The sequence below is a fragment of the Aegilops tauschii genome, unplaced genomic scaffold, assembly GCF_002575655.3.
Source record: "Aegilops tauschii subsp. strangulata cultivar AL8/78 unplaced genomic scaffold, Aet v6.0 ptg001200l_obj, whole genome shotgun sequence".
NCBI classification, from domain to species: domain Eukaryota; kingdom Viridiplantae; phylum Streptophyta; class Magnoliopsida; order Poales; family Poaceae; genus Aegilops; species Aegilops tauschii.
In genome coordinates, this window is record NW_027333402.1 from 1 (window position 1) to 22,286 (window position 22,286).

The 22,286-nt window shown below is 36.5% G+C and overlaps 5 non-coding genes across 5 annotated transcripts; 3 read left to right on the forward strand and 2 right to left on the reverse strand.

Annotated features, from left to right (window-relative positions):
* Nucleotides 1–7,711: 7,711 nt before the first annotated feature.
* On the forward strand, nucleotides 7,712–7,782 carry TRNAC-GCA (transfer RNA cysteine (anticodon GCA)). The gene has a single exon. It is a non-coding gene; the product is annotated as a tRNA-Cys (tRNA).
* Nucleotides 7,783–11,398: 3,616 nt separating this feature from the next.
* Nucleotides 11,399–11,470, reverse strand: TRNAT-GGU (transfer RNA threonine (anticodon GGU)). The gene has a single exon. It is a non-coding gene; the product is annotated as a tRNA-Thr (tRNA).
* Nucleotides 11,471–13,952: 2,482 nt separating this feature from the next.
* TRNAG-GCC (transfer RNA glycine (anticodon GCC)) lies at nucleotides 13,953–14,023 on the reverse strand. The gene has a single exon. It is a non-coding gene; the product is annotated as a tRNA-Gly (tRNA).
* An 824-nt stretch (nucleotides 14,024–14,847) lies between these two features.
* TRNAS-UGA (transfer RNA serine (anticodon UGA)) lies at nucleotides 14,848–14,935 on the forward strand. The gene has a single exon. It is a non-coding gene; the product is annotated as a tRNA-Ser (tRNA).
* Nucleotides 14,936–18,546: 3,611 nt separating this feature from the next.
* Nucleotides 18,547–18,634, forward strand: TRNAS-GCU (transfer RNA serine (anticodon GCU)). Its single transcript has one exon. It is a non-coding gene; the product is annotated as a tRNA-Ser (tRNA).
* The last annotated feature ends 3,652 nt before the right edge of the window (nucleotides 18,635–22,286 follow it).

Below are 22,286 nucleotides of genomic sequence, written 5' to 3' on the forward strand. Positions count from 1 at the left end.
GTACAAGGTCGGCAGTACCCCTGTGAATACTCCGCCAGTATGAAAGTTCTTAATGTTAGTTGAGTCCCTGGCTCCCCAATTGATTGACCCGCAATAATACCTACGGCTTCTCCCAATTCGACCAGATCACTATGAGTAGGACTCCGGCCATAGCATAATTGACAGATCCAAGAAGTGCTTCGGCAAGTAAAGGGGTTCTAATATATATTGGTGTGCTCGAAATGGTTGTGCTCGAAAGGCAGTTATGAATCGATTGACTAATCCAATTCCAATATCTTGATTTCGCGCGGCAATGCATCGTGAACCGATATATATATCGTCTGCTAATACACGACCAATTAGTGTTTGGACAAAAAGTTTTTCCGTCATCCCATTTTGAGGACTTACAGAAATACCTCGGATAGTACCACAATCTCTTCTACGCACAATATATGTTGAACTACTTCAACAAGTCTACGTGTAAGATATCCAGCATCTGCTGTTCGCACAGCAGTATCTACAACCCCTTTGCGGGCTCCATAGCAGGAAATTATATATTCTGTCAAAGAAAGTCCTCGCGTAAATTGCTTTGAATAGGTAAATCAATCATTTGTCCTGAGGGTCCGACATTAATCCTCTCATACCTACTAATTGGTGTACTTGAGATGCATTTCCTCTGGCTCCTGAAAAAGACATTAGATAGACTGGATTAGAAGGATCCGTTATCCGAAAATTTGAATTCATTTCTTGTTTCAAATATTCACTTGTCGCATACCATATCTCAACAGATTGGCGTAATTTTTCTACCGCGTGTACAGCCCCATAATAATAGTGTTTCTCCAAAAGAAAACTCTGTTGTTCCGCGTCTTGGACTAACCATCCCTTAGAGGGTATTGTTAAAAGATCCTCGATTCCTAACGAAATCGATGTAGTAGTGGCTTGATGGAAGCCCAGAGTCTTTAGTTGATCCAGTATATGGGATGTATATCCCATTCCAAAATGATCTATTAATCTGCTAATAAGTCGTTTCATACCAGTTCCGTCTATCTCTTTATTATGAAAGACCAGATTGGCCCGTTCCGCATACATAAGTACCCCTTTCGGCTGAGTAGGATTCGACAATTGCTGAGTAGGATTCGACAATGGGCCTGAGTCAGTGATTCGAAAATTAATTAACTTGCCTCAATCTCAATCTGGATTCGCGTGGCAAATAATGATGATACTAGGGAAATCGGAATGCCCCCGAAAGGGGAGGGGCATCGCCGAATCTAACTTTCTTTTCTTGTTTAGGTAGTGTATGAATAGGCCTGACTAAATCCTTGTATGGCTTCCTCTATTTCTCTATAAAAAGAAATATGACCAAGAGTGGTTCGAATGTATATCGAACGAATTTCTTTTTTTCTATTTCCCATTATTAGATAGTGGGCATAAATCTCATGATAAGTCCCCAAAGATTCATATTGAACTTCAATCGGAACTTCTCTTGACCCAATGACGCGTTGATCAGGTTCCATCGTAGCCACAAGGGACTATCTAAACTGATTAGTTTTTGTCTATAAGCTCCCAGTGCATCATAAGAACTAGAAAAATGGGGTTCTTTATCTTCCTATATTTAGAATTATTATTATTATTGTAATTTACTTTTAGATTTGGTAGTTTCTGCAACTATTATATCTATTTGCACAAATACCTCGACGCTTTCCAATCGTTAATACATAAAGCCCGATAAGCATGTCTTGGGTTGGTACGCAAATAGGATCCCAATAGCGGGAGATAAGAGATTCATATGAGAAACATAAGTAAACGGGCTTCTGCCTGAGCTTCCAAGGATAAAGGTAGATGAACAGCCATTTGATCTCCATCAAAGTCCGCATTGAAACCCTTACACACTAATGGGTGTAAAGAAATAGTACGCCCCTCTACTAAAGTGGGTTGAAAGGCCTGTATGCCTAATCTATGCAGGGTAGGTGCTCTATTTAACAGTACAGGATGTCCCCGCATAACTTCTTGAAGTATTTCCCATACAATGGGTTCTTTTTCCCAAATTTTCCTTTAGCAATCCTTACATTAGAAGTGGCGGCGTTTCGTGATTAAATCGCGAATTACAAATAGCTGAAAAAGCTTTATTGCTATCTCTAGAGGTAATCCACATTGATGTAATGAAAGCGAAGGACCCACAACAATGACAGAACGCCCCGAGTAATCGACCCGTTTCCCAAGCAGAGTCTCGCGAAACCTTCCCTCTTTACCTTCAATTACATCTGAAAGTGATTTGTATACTTTATTGTGACCATCCCTCGTCGGTTGCCCGCGGGACCCACTATCAAGAAGTGTATCCACGGCTTCTTGTACCAATTTTTCCTGGCACATTACTAAATCTGCTGGCGCTAATTCACTTCTTTTAATAGATAGGCAAGATTGTTGTTCCGACGGATAACTCTCTTATAAAGTTCATTAATGTCTGAAGTCACTACTTTATCTCCAGACCTATAAACAATAGGTCTCAATTCGGGAGGAAGAACCGGTAATAAGCACAAAACCATCCATTCTGGTTCTACATTTGTTTGAATAAAATGTTTCGCCAATTGCATGCGTCTAATCAAAAAAACTTTTCTTATTCGTCTTTTTCTATCTTCCCACTCATCTCCACTATACCCCTCGTCTTGCTAATTCCTTCCATTCGACCAAAGAATTCTCTATAATAATTCGCAAATCCAAATCTGCTAATTGTTCTCTAATAGCACCTGCTCCTGTCGCAATTTCCCGATTTCGAAATGTTGCAAAGCCTGGGGTAGAAAAAAAAGGGAGAAATGCTGTGGTTACAGGATGCAATTTCCTCTTCGAATAAACCTCGTAATCGTAAAAAGTGGGTTTTTAGTGCTGGGCCTAGCAAAAGAGAAATCGCCGTATACTAGGCCCTCCAACTTCTTAAGAGGTTTATCTAAAAGATTCGCGATATAACTAGGAAGACCTTTCAAATACCACACATGAGTCACGGGACATGCGAGTTTGATGTATCCCATTGATATCTTCGTATCCGAGAATCCACAAATTCTACCCCGCATTTTTGGCAAAATCTTTCGTCTTCGTTTTCAGCTCCGCTCGCTCGAGAATTGCCACAAGCGCAAATCCCGCTTTTATGGGTCCAAAGATTCTTTCGCAAAACAATCCATCTTTTTCTGGTTTATCGGTTTTATAATGAAAAGTAGAGGGCCTTGTGACTTCGCCAACGACTTCTCCATTAGGTAGGTTTTTGTTAGCCCAAGCCTTTATTTGTTGAGGGGAAACGAGTCCAATTTGAAGTTGTTGATGTTTATATTGGTCAATCATAAAATAGAAATAAGAAAAGAATTTATATTTATTCCGATCAAACTTCCTCCCTATTAACCTGGAAGTTCTTTTCAGATACAAGGAAATGATTCAGTTCTAGAGCCAAAGATCGTAGTTCTCGAACGAGCACTCGAAAAGATTCTGGAGGATCCTCATGATTAGGTATTCTTTTTCCCCAGATCGTAGCATTAAGTATTTCTTGGCGAGCTATAAGATGGTCAGATTTATAAGTAAGTATCTCTTGTAAAATATGAGCAACACCAAATCCTTCTAAAGCCCAAACTTCCATTTCTCCTACTCGTTGTCCCCCTTGCTTGGCTCTTCCTCTAACCGGTTGTTGTGTAACAAGTGAGTAGGGCCCAGTAGAACGCCCATGAATTTTCTCATCAACTTGATGAATTAATTTTAAGATATAGGACTTCCCTATTAGAACAGGTTGCTCAAAGGGGTCGCCTGTTCTTCCATCAAATATTCTGCTTTTTCCCGGGTACTCGGGTTCAAATACCCATGGGTTTTTTGTTTCTTTACTGGCTTCATATAATTCTGAAAACACAAGTTTTCTTGAAGCCTCTTGCTCATATCTCTCATCAAAGGGTGCTATTCTATAATGTTTCTTTAGCAGATCCCCCGCTAATCCGAGCGAGCTTTCAAATATTTGTCCACATTCATTCGGGAGGGTACTCCTAAGGGATTGAAGACCATATCAACGGGTGTTCCATCTTGCAAATAGGGCATATCTTGCCTAGGCAAAATTTTGGAAATGATCCCTTTATTCCCATGTCTTCCGGCTACTTTATCCCCAACTTTGATTTCACGTTTCTGTAAAATATATACACGAACCATTATGTCGAGCGGGTCCCTTTGGATCCATTTCACATCGATAACGCGCCCTCTTCCACCTATAGGTAATTTCAGAGAGTTTCTTTTGAAGTGGAAACCTCAAGGCCAAATATGGCCCGTAATAATCCAGCTTCCGCGATATAAGATGATTCGCTCGCTATCTGAGGCGTTAATTTACCTACTAAAATATCACCAGTTTCTACCCAGGATCCCAACCTAACAACTCCATTTCTGTCCAAATTGCGGAGTAAATGTTCTTCTAGATGTGGTATTTCTTTAGTGATTTTTTCAGCGGAGCCCTGGCTTGTCGTATCCGTCTGAATTTCATATTTCCGGATGTGAAAAGAGGTATAAATATCTTCATATACCAAACGTTCGCTAATTAGTACTGCGTCTTCAAAATTGTAACCTTCCCATGGCATATAAGCTACTAATACGTTTTTTCCTAAAGCAAGTTCGCCCCCAACTGTAGCAGCTCCTTCTGCTAAAATTTGTCCTTTTTTAATGGATTTACCCCGTGGAACCCGGGGTTTTTGGTGCATACAAGTATTTTTGTTAGAGCGACGGTGGTTAACTAAAGGAATACTTATAGTCTTCCCACTACTTGATAAAAGTATCTTATGACTATCAGTAGAAATGATCTTTCCCTCGCGTTCGGCTATAATGGAAACCCTCGAATCTAGAGCTGTTTGGCGTTCCAATCCAGTTCCAACAATGCATTTCTCGGACCGAGAAAGCGGAACTGCTTGGCGCTGCATATTAGAACTCATTAAAGCCGATTCGCATCATTGTGCTCAATAAAAGGAATGAGAGAACCCCCAATAGAAAAATATTGGAAAGGAAAAATACTTCTAACATGAATCTGTTCCCATGCAATAGTCAAGAATTCTTGACGGTATCTAGCCGGAACAACCTGTTCTTCCTGAATACCTTGATTCAAGGACAAAGAATTTCCTGCTGCTATCATATAATATTCATCTCTATTTGGTGATAGATAAACCACCTGTCTCTCTTTTTTTTCTTTTGCTTTCTCAGCAGATATTTCATAAACGGACTCTCTATGGATCCCCACAAGTGATCAATTCTCGCATGAATTGCTAAGGATCCAGTAAGTCCAACATTGATTCCTTCAGACGTGTCAATTGGACAAATACGCCCATAGTGACTCGGATGAATATCTCGGCTCGAAAACTTGCGGTTCTCCCCGTCAACCCTCCAGGACCTAAACAACTCACTTTTCGCCCATGAACAGTTTGTGTCAATGGATTCGTTTGATCAAAACTTGAGATAACGGGTATGTGCCAAAAAAGGTCTCATAAGTAGTTATTAATAAAATTGAAGTTGAAGTTGGAGTTACCAAAGTTTGGGGAGTCGGTTTCGATTGACGTATGAATACTCTACGAATAGTTTTTTGAACTGCATGTTGTAAACGACAAGAGCCAATCCGAATTGATCTTGTAACAGATCTGCAACCGAACGAATACGTTTATTTTTCAAGTGATTCATATCGTCATCGTCAGTATACCCGTTCCAAATTTCATTCCAATCAAATGATCCGTAGCGGCCAATACATCTCGTGGTAACAAGAATGTATTGTTCTGAGGTATATCAAGATTAAGTCTCCGATTCATATTTCGTCGACCAATCCTTCCTAATTCACATTTTTGTTGAAAAAATTTCTTTGTAATTCCTCGCATAAGGACTCCGAAAATACCAGGTCCCCACCTACACAAGCAAATTGTTGATAAAACTCCAAATAGCTTTTTCTTTGACTCAATCCTCTTCTTCTCCTTAGCATTCGGGAAAGACAAGAAAATTTCAGGGTAGGAAACATTATCTAGAATTTCTCTTAGATTCGAACCCATAGCTGATGATAGAACTAGAATAGATATCTTTTGTTTTCTACTCACGCGAGCCCATATCCTTTCTTTTTTATCAATTGCTAATTCCGATCTCCCCCCCAATCTGATATTATAGTGCCAGTGTAGATAGAAATTCCCTTATGATCTAATTCCGAGCGGTAGTAAATACCAGGACTTAGCAATATTTGATTGATCACAATTCGGTATATTCCATTTATAATAAAGGTTCCTAAGGAATTCATTATAGGAATGTTTCCGATAGAAATGGTTTGCTTTTGCACATCGAAACCAAAAATTAATCTCGCAGATACATATAATTCGGAGAATAGGTGAGTGATTCATACACAGCATCTCTTTCTTTTATCGAGGGTTCTAGCAATTGATATCCTTTCGCAAATAATTGAAATGCAATTTCGTGATCTGGATCTTTAATTGTTGGAAACTTGTCAAGTTCTTCTGCTAAGGCTTGATTAATGAACCTACAAAATCCCTCGAATTGGATCTGACTAAATCCGGGTATTGTGGACATTCCCTCGTTTCCATTCCGGAGCATCTTAATCTTAAGTTTCCTGTTTATCAAAGAAAAATTCCATTATCAGCTCACTCTTCATCAATCCCTCTGGATCGATCTAGCAATCATGGAATCTATATTCTGTTTACTGAATCACATGAAATTCTAGGGAACTCCACATACGTATTTCATATATGTATTTCATACATATGATAGAGACCATTTGGACGAAAGTTCGAGTTTGCCAGGGGTACAAATGAAATGAAAATGAATTGATAAAACATTCCTAAAAAAAAAATTCTGCACTTATACTTTATGTTATGATATTCTAATCAGATTGGATGGCAAAGATTTCTCATTTTATCTCCTTTCTATGAATGTAATAAAGCCGTAATATAATATACTAGAAAGTTTGACTTTACTTCGATTTAGAATAGCGTGCTTACTTTAATTTCTCAAAATAATTTGAGGGTACTTTTTTATTTCGGATCGGAGTAGTATAATTACTAGAAAATTCAGTATTTCATTGTGGAATTCTAAAATCAAGTAAGTCCCTTTTTAAGTACATGCAATCTAGTTATCCACCTCTCCCATATCCATGCTTTTCTTTTATCGTAATTTCACTTGGGTAGGCCAAGATAGTAAGGTTATACTCTATATCAGAGCAAATTTCCTTTTTTTATTCAAGATATTTAATTTAATACTTTAAAAATTAAAGCATGATTCTCCATAGAGATATGTACATAAAGGGGATCTTTGGATAATAATGCTGTTCGGACCTAAAGTTTACCTATACACGGATTAAGCATAAGTCATACTATTTTATTATGCCATTGAAGGGGGGGGAGATAATACCGATTTAAGAGTAGTTCACTACTGCAATAAAAAAAGAGAATTCTAGTTAACGGTTCCAATTTATTCTGAATTTTGCAGCCTGTGAATAGAAATCCACTTTTTCTTCTTTTTCATCTCAATAGAAAGAAATGGGAAGTTTTATTGTGTTAACAATGTATGTTTTAAGATAGAATCTATCGAGCGAGAATAATAGAAACTGGATCAAAAAAGCAGGAATAGATTTTTTGAAAAGATTGGAAAAAAGTAAGTAGAATTATATTCAAAATAAAAGGGGCTTTTCGTAGAAAACGTGGATGAATACTTGCTGTTTTCTAGATTTTTGATCGGATTTTTTGGCGGCATGGCCAAGCGGTAAGGCAGGGGACTGCAAATCCTTTATCCCCAGTTCAAATCTGGGTGCCGCCTGATCAATAAAATACTTAGGTTTTTTTATAGGTGCTGATCGAATTCGATCAATTTTTACTTCGCATAAGTTCGGGCAAGAGAGTAACTGGGCCTGCCGATACTGGGTTTAGAGAAACCATACCATAGTTCTATCCTCAAACTAGGGTTAGGGTTGTTTTGACGGTAGTGGCCAAAATGGTTATCAATAGGGGTGAGGTAGTGTTTCCCTTATTCTTTTATTATATGAATTTGAATTGTTCTTAATTGAGATTCGATTTGATAATTTTAAAATACGAGGATAAGATGTCAGAAATCTTGGTATCCAAAGAAAGGTCCCTAAGGGGCATTCTTTTTTTTTTTCAATCTAAGATTCAAGAAGGGACTCCACGAAAGAATATCAAGACTTACTAATTATTATACATTTTTTATCGTACATCTTATGTTACCTACATACACTAAAGTAAGGACTACTTAATTTTAATTCTAACGAGAATCAGATTAAATAGGTCGATCAAAAATCAATTTAGGAGTTGTGTTATGGATAAAATCTCTTCTCTTCATTCTTTCATAGAATGATACAAAGCAAGGCTGCAGGGTTTAGGTCAAAAATAAACATTAGGTAAGGTAGGTATCCAATAAATATTTATCTATCGTTAATTTTATGGTATATTCGGGCGTCCTTTGCTTAAAAAAAAAAAAAGAGTAACAAAAGGAATAAAAATCTTCCTATTCCCGCTTCTTCTATTCAGGACATCATTCCCGTACTCTTTCTTTTTTAAGGAAAAAAGGGCTATAGTATCGTATTTTTAATGCTCTCTAATTCTACCAGAATTCCTATAAGAATTTGTTAGGAGTAAATTCCTTGAACTGCATTGATCCATGGCCTTAGGGCGGAATCCCTTTTTGACTCTGTACCCTTGATTCCACTATGATTATTGATCAATAGTAGAATAGAATAATCCCTTCATAGAAATAGGAGACATAATTTAGATGGATATAGTAAGTCTCGCTTGGGCTGCTTTAATGGTAGTCTTTACATTTTCTCTTTCACTAGTAGTATGGGGAAGGAGTGGACTCTAGGGATACTACTAATTGATTAAGTAATCAAATTGTTGTATCAATTCTTTTCATTAATGGATCATTTTGCATTAATCATTTTGTCAAACGTTATTCTTTAATCTTTTTCTTTAGTTTTGTTTCACTCCTGTAAGAAACTCTTGTATTGTAAGTTGTAATGTAAGAAAGAGCCATTATACCAATTCATAATTTCTACTAGAAATGACGAATGGTTAAAAAAGTTCTATACATAAGAAAATTCGACTTTCTTCCACGGAACTATTCACGGCATATCACACATTTTCCATTTCCTTTACTTTTTACTATAGTCTATTCTTAATATTATTTTTCTTCCTTCCATGGATTCTTTGGTCAAGAATTGTCTTAGATTTTTTTATTTTGACCTGATTGAAATTAAGTGGATGCAATGAAAAAGAAATTGAATTAGACTACTTAACTATTTCAATCTACTAATCTATTCTATGTAGATTCAAAGATAATATAATAGAAAGAATCTAAAGTGTCGTAGAAAAACTATATGTAGTTCTTTCTACCACACTTTAAGATTCCAACCAGATCCTTTCATTTAAGACTTGGATTTTTTTTATTTAATCCTTTTTAATTTCTTCAATGATTTAATTGGAATCCAATTAATTATTTTGGCTGACTGTTTTTACATAAATAATAGTAAAAAAGAAGTAGGAAACTAGAATGAACAGTGCAGTAGCAATAAATGCGAGAATATTGACTTCCATAACCTCTTTATTTTTTATTTCACAATAACTCGGGATGTAATCCCATGGAGAGGAAAAAGGGGTATCTTGTAAATTCAAGGGTAGGGCTTGCATTCTGATAATACTGAATCAATTCAATATTATGAATATCGGATCTATCAAATCAATTCATGGATGAGAGTTATATTTCACGGATGAGAGTTATATAGTATAACATAGGAAGATCCTCTATCCACACTAAGACCAAAATGGGTTTTTGATTGGATTAGGAATTCCCTCTTTTTTAATCCTTTTCTACTTTTTCTTTTCTATATCTCTAACCCACGAGCTTTCTTAATCTTCTACTTTCTTAATCTTATACAATTTCCCTTCCTTTTTCTTATAGTTATACATACAATTATGTATGTATTATATGACCAACTTTCTATGGGTCACATAGACATCCAAATAAGCAGTAGAAGTGAGATGGGGAAAAGAGGTCTGAAATAAAAAGGGAATACGATTTATGTATGGATTCCGGTAAAATACCGGTACTCTATTCCATAAGAGTGGAATAGGAAATTAAGATGAGGATGGTATCATCATAAAGAAAGATAGAGTAATATAATATCCTAAATTCTACTAATCCACATATCGTATGTGTGTCTTTCTTTATCTTTATCGATCGGGAGTAGTGAAAAAAAATTCCTATATGCCTTCCCTCCCTCTTTAATGAGGGATGCAAAATAAAAAAGTGAAGTAAGGGTGCCCTGTGGGTATTTGATCTTGCTCCCTGCCCCTTTTTTTCATGGAAAAAGGAAATATCAATTTCTCCATTCATTGAACCCTAGTTCGGGACTGACGGGCTCGAACCCGCAGCTTCCGCCTTGACAGGGCGGTGCTCTGACCAATTGAACTACAATCCCCGCGGGGTGTATGGCATACCCATTCTTAAATAGAACCATAAGAAGATTCGATTCGTCTTTCGTACTCTAAGAAATAGACGAATCATATACTACATACCCACATATTATATTATACGTGGGTATAGTGAGAGTGACATAACTAGTATGTCGTGATTTTTTATCACTAAAAATGGATAATAATCCAGCCTTCAATAAGAAAAACTCTTTTGTTTGTAAGAAAGGAATGAGAGAGATATGGATTAGAAAAAAAAAATTTCCCTTTTTTCTTTATCTTTTATTTCTATAGATCAGACATTTTATTTTATGGAAGAAAAACAAAAGGATTTAGTTCATACTCACGAAGCCCTAGATTTTTGGTTTGGGCCGAGCTGGATTTGAACCAGCGTAGACATTGTCAACGAATTTACAGTCCGTCCCCATTAACCGCATCGACCCAGGAAGAATTTATTCTAGGGTTTTTGCTAATCTATGATTAACCTCCTTTCATAATACTCCCTACCCCCAGGGGAAGTCGAATCCCCGCTGCCTCCTTGAAAGAGAGATGTCCTGAACCACTAGACGATAGGGGCATCACTAGACGATAGGGCCATATACAACCGCTCGTGATTATACTATAATCATAGTATGAGCAGTTTTTTGGAATTGTCAATATACTCGAAAAGTATAAATAGATCCAAAGCAAAGAGTTTTTCCAACTTTTCTGTTATGTTTTCATCTAGGATTTTTTTTAGTTGATCGTTATAGATTAATTCTCCGTGCTTCATTTAGTGTTCAGACCAAAAATGCATCCATCCCGCACTAAGTCATAAAATTCTCTAAAAATATAGAGAAAGTTTCAAAAACAAAGAACAAAAGTGAATCAATTTAGTAGAAAAGTACTCTATCAGATTCGAACCAACGACTTACGTCTTAGCACGAGATTACTCTACCACTAATTTAAAAAGCCCTTTATCGGATTTGAACCGATGACTTATGCCTTACCATGGCATTACTCTACCACTGAGTTAAAAGGGCTTTTTATTTAATTCAAAAATTAGCCACTTGGATTTCCCATTATGGGTCTACTGCATAATGTACATATTATATATATAATATATAGAGATAGAGAGAGAGACATTATGTAGAGATTGTATATGTATATATCGATATCTTGAGAGCTCAAAATAAAATTAATAAAAAAAAAACATACCCTACATAACATATCCAACTCTTCTTGGTTCAGGGTTTTCCGTTTCCGAAGACTAGTAAAATAGGCGGATTCTGGAACCCCAAGGATTCAACGGTATATGGATATGGAAAATATAAGATTTCCGATCCTAGCGGGAAAAGGCGGGGAACAGATACCCAATAGGATATAGGATCCTTGGGAGGAACTTTTGGTAATGGCCTTGATCCTCTATGCTATTTTTTATGTGTTCTTAGTTCTATTGAACTTTTTTCATTCTTTTAAACAAGAATCTAATAAACTAGAATTGAGTCAGTGGAAAAAAGGAGAGAGAGGAAAGTGTTAAATGGAGAGAGTCGACTAATCAGAGACTTTTAGGATCTTCTTTACATCAGGTAAATCTGTCGGCCCTGTCCGTTTTTTTCTTTAAGTTACGACTCTTTGCTGCTTACTTCTATCAAGCCATAGGGAAAGTCTATGATGAATTTGGAAAACTCATCTCACTCTTACTCTATGGCTCGGACTTAATGGGGGAAGAAAACATCTTCCATAATTTCTTTTTTGTTCAATTCTGGACAAAAAAGAAAAGGAAAAAGGAATTTATAGGGACAGTGTTACCCCCTATATCCCCTAGTTTATATTGTAGGAATAATAAAACAATTTAGCAGTCTGACACACTTACGTCCTTGCAAAGTAAATAATTATTATTGTAGTCGTAACCGTAGAATAGGATCCTAATCAAAATAAATACATTTGGTTCAGGCGCTATTAGCATGGTAAGAAAAGATTTTTTTTACAGACCAGAGGGGCTATCTAAATCCTAAAGTAAAGGCGAGCGATCCGAAGTAGAAGTACCAACGGCTCAGTGTCATGAACCTTCTCCATCTGATTCAATAAGGGGGAATTAGCCTTCTTGTCAAATGGCTATCCTTGACAAAGGGTACCATTTATACCATAATCTACAATGTAGCGGGTATAGTTTAGTGGTAAAAGTGTGATTCGTTCTATATAATAACTGAATTTGAAATGATATACTTAAGGCATCCTTAAGTTTTTTATTTTTATATTCCGATGAAAACTTTAGTTCTTATAAAGGATTAAATCCTTTTCCTCTCAATAGCATATTGAGGAAGAATATACATTCTGGCGATTTGTATCCAAAGACTAATTTAAATTGCATCCAAAATAAAAATAGGATTATGAGTACAGAGTCGCGAAGCATAATTTTGCATTGGATTAAGTATTCCAATTTTGAAAATATGAGTAAAGGATCTATGGATGAAGATACAAAAAAGTTGATTTCCAATCGTAACTAAATCTTCTTAAAATAAGGAATAAGGAAGCCAAATAGCTAAAAAACGATAGTTTTGGTTTACTAGAACCATCCGCATATTGTTTAAGCTCGGTGGAAACCCAATTCTTTTCCTCAGGATCTCTTGAATGAAATTAGGGAACGAAGTAAGTAGATTAGATGGATTTAGATAGAATTTCTATCTCCTACTCTATAAGGATCATCTAGAAAGCGGAGAGCTTTGGTTCCATTCAAATAGAAAAGCTGACATAGATGTTAAGTGGTGAGAATATCCATAAAGGAGCCGAATGAAATCAAAATTTCATGTTCGGTTTTGAATTAGAGACGTTAAAAATAATCAACCAACGTCGACTATAACCCCTAGCCTTCCAAGCTAACGATGCGGGTTCGATTCCCGCTACCCGCTCCATTCTGTATAAAAGGAGTATTCTCTTTGTCTAGACATGTTAGAGGCTTGTATTCAAGCCTTTTTTGTCCACCAGTTTCTGGTACTCCAGAGCGGAGTAGAGCAGTTTGGTAGCTCACGAGGCTCATAACCTTGAGGTCACGGGTTCGATTCCCGTCTCCGCACTTAGCAGTCTGTATAAAAGGACTATTCTATTTCTCTAGATATGGTAGAGGGGCGTATCCAACCCTTTTTTATTCATTAGTTCCCGGCCCTAGAGGGCAAAATTGAGCAGTTTGCGAAGTCACTTGCCTTCAAAAAAAGAAGGCGCAAGGCTTCTCCCTACCCTGCAGAAAATAAAAATGAAACGAAAGGGACAGTCTACCTCTCTCTTCCCTTTAAAAAAAGTTTGCCCGTTGTTTGTCTCAGTTAATACCCAATTTTTGGAGCTCTGTTGGCGAGTTCTATTTCTGCCTCCGGAGCGCCCTCTTTTTTTGAGTGGGATGCAAAGGAAGGGTAAGATAGTAAGGGATACGGCACTAGACTAACACCTAATTAATACTTAATTTAATATAAGTAGTTAAACAGTTAACTAGACTAAACTTTTTATCATAGTACTTTGATAAATTAAGCGGGCGAGCGGCGGGAATCGAACCCGTATCTTCTCCTTGGCAAGGAGATATTTTACCATTGAACTACGCTCGCTACGGTATATATTTTATAGCGTATATCCGCCTGGGTCGACCTTCTATGTCTGGGTCGACCGTTTCATTTCATTTTCTATTATATTAGAGTTTTCCTTTTTTTATTATCTGTGAATGAATATTCTAATGGGAATGGAATTTCATAATACTGAAAGAGAAGAGCTAGCAATTCGGAACGCAAATTGCGTTTTAATACGTCTCACTATTCTAATTTTTTAGAAGAAATGGCCTTTATTATTTCTTTTTTATGGGGTTAATAAATATTAACCAAATTTAATTTAAGAAATGAGAGAATTCAGAATAGCTACGAGAAAGACTAGTCCAATCCATAACGATGTACCGGAAAATACAACATTTTTATTATTTGACCAACCATCAGGAGAAGCAAATACAAGGGGTACACTAATTACTAAGACTGAGGAAGTCGCAATTAATGCAAAAACAGCTAATTGGAAAGCAATAGTCATATTTCTAATCCTCCAAGCTGACCATCAAATAAAGTTGACTACATATTTGATCCCTCACTTAAACCAAAATTGTAAAAAAATACAAGAAGTAGGAGGGGTTTAATCATGAATCCATTGATTCTTCTCTTTAATTCAAATTTATTACTTAAACCGCTTTTTTATTTGGATATGGGGGTGAGAAGAGATTATTTACTCTTTATTTCACAAGCGGGTATAGCGGATCCTGTATCCGTGTATACAGTATACAGAGATATATCGAAAAGGAACTTGTATCTGATATCTTTCTAGAGGCTAATAAATCTTTTATTTTTTATATGGCTATGTTCTATTTGTAGGAGTAAAATAAGGATTAGGCTGTGGAGAGATGGCTGAGTGGTTGATAGCTCCGGTCTTGAAAACCGGTATAGTTCTAGGAACTATCGAGGGTTCGAATCCCTCTCTCTCCTTTTGCTTATTGAATACGTTTGTTTCTTTCATTTTTTTTTTTCTGTCCCTTATCTTTCTTTCATAAAAAGGAATGAATGGCTCGGCTAGATGGAATAACCGAGCCAGAACAGAAAAAAAGTAGAACAGGTATAAATAAGAAAATCTTAGTTAAGAGGGTTCATGTAAAGAACAGGTTCCAAATCACGATCGATTCCCTTTTCAAAACCTGCTGCAGCAGCTCGGGCTCTTCCTGCATGCCATAAATGGCCCACAAAAAAGAAGAATCCTAGAACAAAATGAGAAGTTGATAACCAACTTCTAGGAGAGACATAATTAACTGCATTGATCTCGGTAGCTACGCCACCCACGGAATTTAAAGAGCCTAAAGGAGCGTGGGTCATATATTCTGCTGAGCGTCGTTCTTGCCAAGGTTGTATGTCTTTTTTCAACCTACTCAAGTCCAAACCGTTGGGGCCCCTTAGAGGTTCTAACCATGGAGCACGAAGGTCCCAAAAACGCATAGTTTCCCCTCCAAAGATAACCTCCCCAGTTGGGGAACGCATTAGATATTTACCTAAACCTGTGGGTCCTTGAGCGGATCCCACATTAGCTCCAAGACGCTGGTCTCTAACTAGAAAAGTAAATGCTTGAGCTTGAGAAGCTTCTGGCCCGGTGGGTCCATAAAACTCACTCGGATAAGCTGTATTATTGAACCATACAAAACAACAAGCGATAAAACCAAAGACAGATAAAGCAGCTAAACTATAAGACAAGTAAGCTTCTCCAGACCATACAAATGCACGGCGAGCCCATGCGAAGGGTTTGGTTAAAATATGCCAAATTCCGCCAAATACACAAATAAAACCCAACCATACATGCCCACCAATTATATCTTCTAAATCATCTACACTAACAATCCACCCTTCTCCACCAAAAGGAGATTTTAGTAAATAACCAAATATAACACTGGGGCTAAGGGTCAAATTGGTAATTTTTCTTACATCTCCCCCCCCAGGGGCCCAGGTATCATATACACCGCCAAAATAAAGAGCCTTGAGTACTAGAAGAAAAGCACCTAGACCTAACAAAATTAAGTGAATACCCAAAATTGTAGTCATTTTATTTCTATCTTTCCAGACATAACCAAAGAATGGAAAAGATTCCTCAAGAGTCTCGGGTCCCAGAAGCGCGTGATAAATGCCACCGAAGCCTAAGACTGCGGAGGAAATTAGGTGAAGTACGCCAGATACAAAGTACGGAAAAGTATCTAGAACTTCCCCCCCTGGCCCTACTCCCCAACCTAGAGTAGCTAAGTGTGGAAGTAAAATCAACCCTTGTTCATACATGGGCTTTTCTGGTACGAAATGGGCCACTTCAAATAGGTTCATTGCTCCGGCCCAGAATACGATTAATCCGGCATGGGCTACATGAGCTCCAAGCAGTTTACCGGACAAATTGATAAGTCTGGCATTCCCAGCCCACCAAGCAAAGCCGGTGGTTTCTTGGTCACGACCAGCTAAAACGAAAGTTCCATTAAAGAGCGTTTCCACGTGGTAGAACCTCCTCAGGGAATATAAGATTTTCATGAGGCTGATCCTGAGCTGCCATCCACGCACGAATACCCTCGTTTAAAAGAATATTTTTGGTGTAGAAAGTCTCAAATTCAGGATCTTCCGCTGCACGGATTTCCTGGGAAACAAAGTCATAGGCACGTAAGTTCAGAGCCAAGCCAACTACGCCAATAGCACTCATCCATAAACCGGTGACGGGTACAAATAGCATAAAGAAATGTAACCAACGTTTATTGGAAAAAGCAACACCAAAGATTTGGGACCAAAAGCGGTTAGCAGTGACCATGGAATAAGTTTCTTCAGCTTGAGTTGGGTTAAAAGCACGGAAGGTATTTGCACCATCACCGTCCTCAAATAGAGTGTTTTCTACGGTCGCTCCATGAATAGCGCATAGCAGAGCCGCACCTAATACTCCGGCAACTCCCATCATATGAAATGGGTTCAACGTCCAATTATGAAATCCTTGGAAGAAAAGGATGAATCGAAATATCGCTGCTACGCCAAAACTCGGCGCAAAGAACCAACCAGATTGCCCCAGTGGATAAATAAGGAATACAGAAACAAAAACAGCAATTGGACCAGAGAATGAGATTGCATTATAAGGCCGCAATTGAACAGACCGAGCAAGTTCAAATTGGCGTAACATGAAACCTATTAGTGCAAAAGCCCCGTGGAGAGCTACAAAAGTCCATAGACCGCCTAATTGACACCAACGAGTAAAATCTCCTTGTGCTTCGGGCCCCCATAGTAGCAACAAAGAGTGTGCTAAACTATTGGCAGGGGTAGAAACTGCTGCGGTTAAGAAATTACAACCTTCCAAATAGGAACTAGCCAATCCATGGGTATACCAAGAAGTTACAAAAGTTGTCCCTGTAAACCAACCCCCTAAAGCGAAATAAGCACAAGGAAAGAGCAATAGGCCAGACCATCCTACAAAAACGAAACGGTCCCTTCGTAACCAGTCATCCATAGTATCAAATAGATCATTTTCTTCTTTAGGAATTCTACCAAGGGCTATAGTCATAGTGATCCTCCTATTCAATTACTTCAACCATTTCCGAGCACCTCATATCACTTTCCAAGGCATATGATAGTTTTATTATCTGTGGACGATTTCTTTGTCGTTCAATGCCCTTTTTCAATGGTCTCGAAGAGAGAAATTTCCCATTTTTATCTATGGAGTCACAGTCACAACCGAGGTCGTGGTAAATCCATGAATTTGATTCGATTTGTTTTTCTTATACTATTTGTTTTTCTTATACTATAGAAATAGAAATAAATTGTTTTTCTTATACTATAGAAAGAAATAAACCTTTGAATTCAGCATTATTCCAAGACTCCTATTTCAAAGTCTATCTTTTAAGGGAAAAATGAAAATAAAAGTAACCCTTCTTTTCCCATTCCCTCTCTATTGCATGGGTGGAAGAACTAAAATAGAGGATTCTGAAAAAAAAAATGGACCTTCGAAATCCAATTTTATGTGTAGCGCAAAGGAGTTGCGATTTCTTCTTATTCCTATAGAACATCTAGTAACAAGAATATGAAATCGTAAATAGCGAAAAATTCTTGTCTTGCGCGGTCTAAGTCTAAGGAAATAAAAAAAATTCGCTTATACAATTTCATCTACATCGAATTTATATATCAGAATAGCGGATAGAGGCATCATTAAAGGAGTCAGGTCTACTTACTTTATGCTTCTTTCCAATTTTATGGTGGATTTGATAAGAACCCTTTTTGCTTTCTTGATAAATAATCGACAAAAAAAGCGTTTTTTTTTATATAACCTGCTTGTTTTATTATAATTATAACAAGTCCTATATGGAAATGCCCGCTAAAGAGAAAATCTATTTGATTGTCTCTCGGCCAATATCGATTTTTAGAAAGAAAAAACAAGAATTTTCTTCTTTTTTTATTAACATTAAGAAAAAAGAATATAATTAAAATGGAATTGGCAATATAATTTTTATAGACTTTTGAAAGAAAAAAAGGGGGTTTTTTGCAACCGTTATTTCTTATTTCTTGCCTATATCATATCACGGAAACCTTTCGCTTTGGAACGTGGAGAGATGGCTGAGTGGACTAAAGCGGCGGATTGCTAATCCGTTGTACAATTTTTTTGTACCGAGGGTTCGAATCCCTCTCTTTCCGCTCCCTTGGATCATTTGGGACTTTCGAATTGGAAAGAATTCTGACCCCCGGATTTTCTCATAGATAAATGTACGAAACAAATCCAATAAGAAAAAAAAAAAACTGAATTTTTACTCCTCGCGTCCAGGATTCCGTCCTGGGTCATTAGATAAGAATCCAAAGATAAAGAGTGAAACAAAGAATATCACTACTGTATAAACAAAAAGTTTGAGAGTAAGCATTACATAATCTCCAAGATTTTTTTTTAAGGAATAGATTACCAGTTTTTCCTTACCACACGGATCCACTAGGATGGTTTTTTTTTTATACCTAAAAATGCAAAAAAGAATTCTTGAAAAAAATTGCAAGAATTCTTTTATAATAAGCACTCTTATCAATAGCAAAAATAGGGTTAGGTGGTTAGGTATTGTGTAGGTACCTTTAGGTACCTGCTCAACCTAGGTGCAGGGGAGTAGAAAGGCTGATCCAAATTTATTGCTGTAGCTACCCATTCAATGTAGAAGAATTTAAATTTTAGAATCGAAGGTTCATAATATAAAAATATAAAACTTCTCGGCTTTTACCCATTTTTAAATTTTTTTGGAATGAACACATCATTCAATTTGGCATACAGAGTACTAAAGATTTCATCGAAAACTTACAGCAGCTTGCCAAACAAAGGCTAATAGAAAAAAGAATAGAGGTATAACAGGCATAATATCCACGATTGGATTGAAAATAGCATAAGCTTCGGGTAATTTGGCAAAGAAAAAACTAGTAGGATAAAGAACAGAATTAAAACAGATACAGGTTAAACTAAGTATATTAGGCATAACAAGCATTTCATTCTTGTAGAGTAAATAATTGGATTTTTCTTGAGTTATTTTTTTAAGGGAAAGAAGGAAAAGGCAGATTCAAAATCTTTTTTCTTCGGACTTTCCCAAACACAAAATACCTCCTTGTATTTGCACTCTCAAATGAGAGTGGAATAAATTCGACTTTCATATAATATCTTAATAGAATTCCATGTAATGATCAATGCATTTTTTTGATTCTATATTATCCGCATGTGTAGAATACTAGCAAGAGAATATCCCTCCTTTTTTATGTAATTGAAATGGTATTGACGAATAACAAATAAACATACTAGTGTTTATTAGTGTCGCATAAAACCCGAAATGGGGCGTGGCCAAGTGGTAAGGCAGCGGGTTTTGGTCCCGTTACTCGGAGGTTCGAATCCTTCCGTCCCAGATTGTTTCTGATGAAACAAACGGTGAAATCATATAGTATTCCGTACGAGACAAAAGTTTATTAAAGAGAATAATGATATCTTATTCTTTCTCAGAAAACATAATAAAGTCTTAAGTCCAGTCAAATTGACTATCTTTATTTTCATGAAAAAATGGGATCTATCAAGCACATTCAGGATATGCCTCTACTATAAAATAAAATCACTTAGTCATATTTTTTTCTTCCTTTTGGTATTCGAGTTGAAGAAGTACGAGAATTCTATAACTACCAAAAACTTTCAATCTTTTCATTGGAATAGTTTATTTAGTTATTATAGTTAATTGTTTTTGGTACTGAAAAAATATATTACTACTAGAATTCTAATTCTAGTAATTAAATTAATTAAACTTTTTTGGAGGTTGATAGTTTATTTATTGAGGAAGAGTCAATCCTTCTTTTCTCACTTCAAGATTGATCATCTCGAGCCATCCGTTGAGGGTGGAAATTTAAGAATAAATAAGTTTTAAGCAAACTTGTTTAGTCGTCTTTTTCAAACTATGTTTCATTCATATGATAGAATTTTAATATGGGTTTAAATAAATTGGATCTTGGCGGAGGCTTCCCGGATAAATACTTACTTTCTTTTATCCATATTGCTCCATAGATAGCAAGTTTTAATTAGTATAAAAAAACTAAACCAATGACTATTCATGATTCCATCCATATTGGATCAATTCTCTATACCACTTTGCAATGAAAAGAGGAATGTTTGTTATGGTAAAACTTCGTTTAAAACGATGTGGTAGAAAGCAACGTGCGACTTGAAGGACATGATCGATTGTGGATTTTTCTATCCATCATTTTCCATAGTAATGAAAATGCTCTTGGCTCGACATAGCCTGTTCTATTCGTTCCGAACCAAATTTGCGCTGGGTTTAAGTAACATAGTACACGATGGAGCTCGAGAGGACAGAATTTTTTTTATCAAGGGAAAGAATCTAGGGTTAGTGAAAACTAATAAATTAGGCCAACTTTGTCAGTCTATCCTTAATATAGAAATAAATCGAAAGGTTAAAATAAGAATAAAGTCCAATAAAAGTATATCAGAATCAATCCCTCTTATTAGATTTCTATAGAAGAGATAAATGCTTTATCGAAGGAAATAAGAAAAAAGGGTATGTTGCTACTCTTTTGAAAGAAAAAAATAGGAATTCCCGAAGTAATGTCTAAACCCAAGGATTTCACAAATCAAAGATAAAGGATTCCAGAACAAGTAAACACAATTTTCAATTGTCTCAACAACAGAGTTGGATCAGAATAAGGAATAAAAGTCAATTCGTTCGAAATGAGACAAAGAAAAGAGTTTAAAGACGACTCAAAAATTTTGGAAGGATTTTGCCTTCGAAGTTTGTCAGGCAAAATTAGCCCACTTGAGTCATGAGTATAAATGAAATTTGTTTTTTCTGTAAGGAAATTAATGCACGTCATAGTCTAATTTCTATTATTATCGACAGAAATTCGAATCATTTTCTCGAGCCGTATGAGGAGAAAACCTCCTATACGTTTCTAGGGGGGGGCGTTGTTTATCTACATCTATCCCAATAAGCTGTCTATCGAATCGTTGCAATTGATGTTCGATCTCGAAGAGAAGGAAGAGATCTTCAAAAAGTAGGTTTTTATGATCCGATAAAGAATCAAACTTGTTTAAATGTTCCAGCTATTCTCTATTTCCTTGAAAAGGGTGCTCAACCAACAAGAACTGTTTATGATATTTTAAGGAAGGCGGAATTCTTTAAAGAAAAAGAAAGAACTTTGAGTTAATTGAAGAACTAAATGAATCAAAAAGTAGGATAGGAGAAGATTATTAGTATTCCTAGTTGTCTAATTATTTAGACACAATTTACCTCTTTTTTAATCCTATTTGGATTTATATTATATCGTGCCAATTCAACATAAGCCCCTATTTTATTTACTTTTTCTATCTAATTTGTTTTCTTACCATTGTATTTCCATTGACAAAGGTCTATTGAACAAATAGAATTTGTAGATAGATGGGTCTCTTTATCCTCACTCCATATTCAATTTTTCCGCCTACACTTCGCTCAAATGATAAGGGTGTTCCTCTTGCATGTATTCTCATACAATATAATATATATTTTTTTTTAATAAAAATCGCTAAAAATAAGGAGAATTTGGCCATCGTGATTAGGGTCGCTCTTTTTTTAACTTTACTTTAGTGGAATTTAACCGGACCTGTTCGTTTTGGCATTTGAGTGTTTTTCATGGTCGATAAAAAAATCTTTTGATGTCTTGCTAGTTCAATGTTTTGACAGAAGCGCGCGGTGTAATTCCATTGATTTTTGGATTTCGATCGTATCTAAGATCCTTTTTTTATCTGGGTTGCTAACTCAATGGTAGAGTACTCGGCTTTTAAGTGCGACTA